Here is a 5,032-nt window from a genome sequence, read left to right as displayed (position 1 = left end):
TCCTCTTAAGCAAAAATTTGAGAGTAAAAATTAGTGATAATAATTTTGAATGACGTTTCGGTGATTCGTTCATCATTTTCAAATTCGTAAAAACTAAAAACTAAAAGTCAGATTCTTGTGAGTTCTTTAAATACTAAGAATGTGTGTGAAAATCTCGTTGCATGTAATTAAAAACACTGCAATGTGGAACGTAGAGGGTAACAATTAGGTACTAAATAGTTTTGCTTTGATTGAGTCAGATTCAGTGTTCAGCTGAGGTTTCTTTTCTTGGATAAAAAGCATTTTGTGAACAAAGCGTTCAAATTTCCTACGGCATTTCTTAAGAATGGTCAATTGTTCCTGAAGATCTTTGTTCTTCTGGTTGTGGGCGTCTCGCAGGTGTTTTCCAATAGCAGAGTGCTTGTGTTCCTCAATGCGTTGGAAAAGGTGTCGGCAAGTATAGGCAACATAATCCGCATCACACAGATCACATTTGAATTTATAGACAACGCATGGTTCATTTATTAACGGTGGTTTGGCCTCTGCTACTTTGATGTCGTCGGCAATTTTCTTGCTCGTAAACACTGGGCGCAGATCGCTGTTTATTTTCTTTCCAAGATCGGACAGCTGTCTTCGTACAACGTCGGCTGATCTTTGATCCTTGAACGGCAGAATAATTCCAACGGGCGCATTTCCTTGAACATCGCCAACTTGCGGTTGATTTCGCGACTCAATGAATCTAGTTATTGTGGAATTAATAAGATTCTCTGGGTACTTCAGTTTTAAGAAGATCATAGGCATACGAGCCGGGGGGGGGGAGGGGGGAAAAGTTTCGGGTAAAACGCTTAAAATTCGGGCAATAAAGAAACGATAAAAGATGGAATTGAAAAAATATAAATAAGGCAAAAATATAAAAGCGTAACTTACAAGATATTAAAGTTCTTGTTTTGAAATAAGTCCTTGCGGTTGATCTTAAAACATTTGAATTGCTCGGCTGCTGATCTGTTGATAGCTGGTATTTGCTGCAGTTCGCGCCAAACTTTCGCGCCATTTTTAAGGCGGAGACTTCAGAGACTAAAGACATATCTTCGCCGCACGATGGGGCAGAGTAGACAGAATAGCCTCGCCATCATTTACATTGAACGCGCCTGTGGCAATAGAGTCTTATGAAACGGTATTGACAAAATAATTGACTCTTTTGGACAACGCCATGGAAGAAATAGCTACTTTTTTAATAAGCTTTTTGCTAGTTTAAATACTAGATGGAGTAGACTAATACAGAGTATGTGAGGCTCTACGTTTTTATTACTTACTAGATCGAGTAGACCTACATAGATTATGTGAGGTTCTAAAAACTCTATGTTTCGAATACGTACAGTTTTATGACTTTTAAGTATTGTAAACGAATGTTTCTTTCGTACATTTTGAGGGAGTAAAAAACGGATTTCAACAATCAAGCATTCGGACACTGTGTAATTTTTTGGGGCAAAAAGGGAACCACCCCCCCCCCCTCCCCCCAGGTCGGATCGTGCCCGTAAGCCTATGAAGAAGATCCCTTTCAAGTTGTCACATTCTTCAGCAAATAGATCAGGTGAGGATGATAGACAGTGGGCTCGGTTCAATCGTTTGTAACGGGCATCAACATGGCTTTGATAGTTGAGAAGTAGGCCTTAATTTGTTGCTTTCCTGTAGACACATGTTTTCAGCTGTTTCCCAAACTTAATGAGTTCCATTCCGATGAAAGGTAGTTTGTTGTTGTTTGCAACTTTCATCGTGAAGCTGATTGCCGGGTGTGCTTCGTTTAATGTTGTCAAGAAAGCCGTAGCAGTTGCAATATCTTTTACCGCGGCTAAGGTGTCATCCACGTATCTCTTTTAAATGGAAGGTAACTTATTGTTGGTTTTCACTCACGTGATCAACAGGCATGTTTTTCAACAAAAAAAAGGAAGCGTTTGCATAATAAAAGGTTCAATTCCCGGAGGATTTGGTCGAGGCACCAACATGGCCGCTTTTTCTTTGTTTAGGGGGACCAACATGGCGGTCGTGACGTCATGTGAAAACCGAGAATTCTTGCTTTCTAGTTCCAAAACCTGCGATCAATCGCCGTGCGTCGGCAATATATATTTTTTTATTTACAACAGCTGGCCAATTTTTAACTGTCTAAATTCCCATGTCGGTCAGTGACACAGAACCTAGTCTGCCAGAAACCTAATATACATTTTTCAGTACAAAATGAAATGGCGATTAGAAAGTACAGAGGAACCTCGATTATTCGGACTCGCCGGGAGTGGGCTCAATAATCCTGATAATCAGAAATATGAGTATTAATGAGCCAAATAGTAAAACTGAATAAATTAGAGAAGAGTAACATTTAATCATGCAGGAATAAAGCCGCGGCTACACGAGCGATTTTTGTCTCACGCCGGTGATGCGTTTTCTTTCACATTTTGTCTCGTCGCCTACGCGCCAGGGTGGCTACACTTGTGACAAATTTTGGCGACAAATTGAAGGCCGCGCGAATCGCATACTTCAAGAGACCTGGGCACTATTCATTTCCTTTTTTCTCTTCAGATTTTTGAAAGTATGTTTGCTTAATTAAACACCTGACTGGCAAAAATTTTGAGCTATGTCTTTTATCCAATGGCCGGATTATCAAAGTTCAAGTGTATGAACTATCTTAGGTTTCCAAGGAAATGATTCCTTGGTTGTTGTGTACTTGCCAGAGCTTGGACATACCAGGAACTAGGGAACTCAAGAAAGTTTTGAAAGGGAACAAGGACCTCCCCCCCCCCCCCTCTCCCCCGGCAGGTTCTCGAAACAGGCTAAAAAGCGAGGTAGAAGAAGCAAAAATATAGAGGACAACAAAATGTTTCCGGCCACGAGCGATCCGTGCAAATTGTATTGATATAAATAGTTTTAATTTAATTAAAAACCGGAAGGTCTGTGCTCGCTATTTATTTGACAACATTAACCCACGAAATTTTGACGGATGACAGGTGTCAATCATTCAATGAATAGAACTCGACATTTTCCTTTTAAACCACCGAAATGAAAGAATTTGACAACGGGTGCAAAATTCGCGCCTTTTTCATGTGCCTTCTTTGTTCACAAAGTTTTAACCGGTGCATAATAAGCGGCCAAGCGAGTCATGTTTTTTTCCTCTCCGAATTTGAGAAAAGTGATTTTTGACCAGAAAATAATTCAACGTAGGGCTAAAAAAGAAGCTACAAATAATTCAAGACGAAGACGGTTTCCGTTGAAAACAAGGTTGCTTCATGGTAAGAAATTCTCGACAGAATTTTTGAACGTGTTGGCGCTCGCCGAGTGCGTTGTTGCTGTAATTTTTAATTTATCCCACTTGAGTCAAAATAAGTCTCATGTTTATTTTTGGCGTTTTTTTTTAAGCAGGAGGAAGCTTTCTTACCACGGACAAGAACCTATGGTACAATACATAAGACGTCAATAGTTACAAAAACAAGGCCAACTTTTGTGGCAAGAATAAAAATAACAGCAGCTCTTCGTGTGGACGGTCGCTTGTTAAATGGCAAACTGAGAGTTCTCTAAATGTTTTGCAGCCGATGAAGCTAAGGTAAGTTTGCTCTCCTCTTTATTTAATTTACCCTCAGCATATTCTTAATTCATTTTAACCCGACCGTTAGCAAATGTTCTTACTCTTTGTCTAAGTGATCCTTGAACATTTTTGAATGTGTTGCATTTAATGTTAACTTTTGAGTAGTTTTAGAACTGTGTCTTTCAAGAAATAACTCTGATGAAATTTTTATTCGCTTTGGGTACATCGCTCCTTGTACCGTCAAGTACACGAAGGAAACTTTATTTACCCAAAACTTTAATTGGTAAGTGGGAAACAATATATTTCTGAAACAAGATTACTTGTGGGTTTCCTTCACTTGTCTTGTACACTTCAGACCTTATTTTCTTTTCCAAACTAATATTTCCTTCAGTGAAGGAAAAGCGTTTAATAAGTTGTCTCGATTCATTCAAAGTGTTTCTGTTTCGCTTTTTGAAACCTCTAATCTTTAACGGTCCAAACGTTTTTCCGGAAAACTGTCGCTTACATAATACCTAATTAATCCACAACTCTTTCTTTCTCTACTCCATCTTTATGTACCTTATTACATGAAAATTTTCGCGACACGTTAATTTCGCGACACTTCAATTTCGGCTTTTTGCGAAATTCTTGTACTATAAATCACTTTAATTTCGCGATCTTTAGTAAGACGCTATTTAAAGGTATTTAACTTATCCTTGAAGCAAATAGAACAACTTCATTTACCATGAATATAAACTTCAAAATTTACAGCAAGCGATGCAGCGATGGGCCTATATGAGAACAGTACTAGTAGCAACAAGGTTCTAACCATTTCCACAAGAATTTTACACTTGACCATGTTCTCAATAGTCGTTTGTGTGAATTCCGGGATGGTAGTGGAATCATGAATCATGAATCATAGTTTTAAATCTCTTAAGAATCACGAATCTTTGTTTTAAAACTCGGGAATCATGACTGACAACGGCACTGAGGAAAACTCAACAACATACATGCATGAATTAATTACTTCCCATCCAGGGAACGTACAAAATCGCTTTTAAAGATCATGAATGAGGTAAAAACCAAGAAATGAAGAAAACATTAAAACTGGAATGATTTTGCCCCTATCCTCGATTGTAAATGGTATAAACACATCGCAATTGCCTCAGAATAAAACATGATTTTGTCAACGTTTTAATGCTAATAAACTCGTCCTTTCTTCATTATTAGCTATTATTGATGTACTGTTATTCATCTAATTTTCACGTTATGTTATGTTCTCTATGAATAAGCACTGTCCATCATTAATTCTCTTGGAACACAGAGATTCTCAATGATCATTTTTCCATGCACACTCACTGTCATCATCATCATTGTCTTTTATCTCACTGAGAAATTATCACCTTCAATATTCTTAGCATGATAATTGAGTCCTTTCAGGGGAACACATGAGCCCAGCAAACTGACCTGCTTCAAGCCGAGTGGCTTCATTGGTCAATTAGT

At 38.4% G+C, this 5,032-nt stretch overlaps 1 pseudogene; it reads right to left on the bottom strand.

Annotated features, from left to right (window-relative positions):
* Nucleotides 1–204: 204 nt before the first annotated feature.
* On the bottom strand, nucleotides 205–4,388 carry LOC137967632 (uncharacterized; annotated as a pseudogene).
* Nucleotides 4,389–5,032: the final 644 nt, after the last annotated feature.

Source organism: Montipora foliosa, chromosome 1 (genome assembly GCF_036669935.1).
Source record: "Montipora foliosa isolate CH-2021 chromosome 1, ASM3666993v2, whole genome shotgun sequence".
Lineage (NCBI taxonomy): Eukaryota > Metazoa > Cnidaria > Anthozoa > Scleractinia > Acroporidae > Montipora > Montipora foliosa.
Note: the sequence above shows the minus strand (reverse complement) of the source record. Positions and strands in the feature narration are given on the sequence as shown.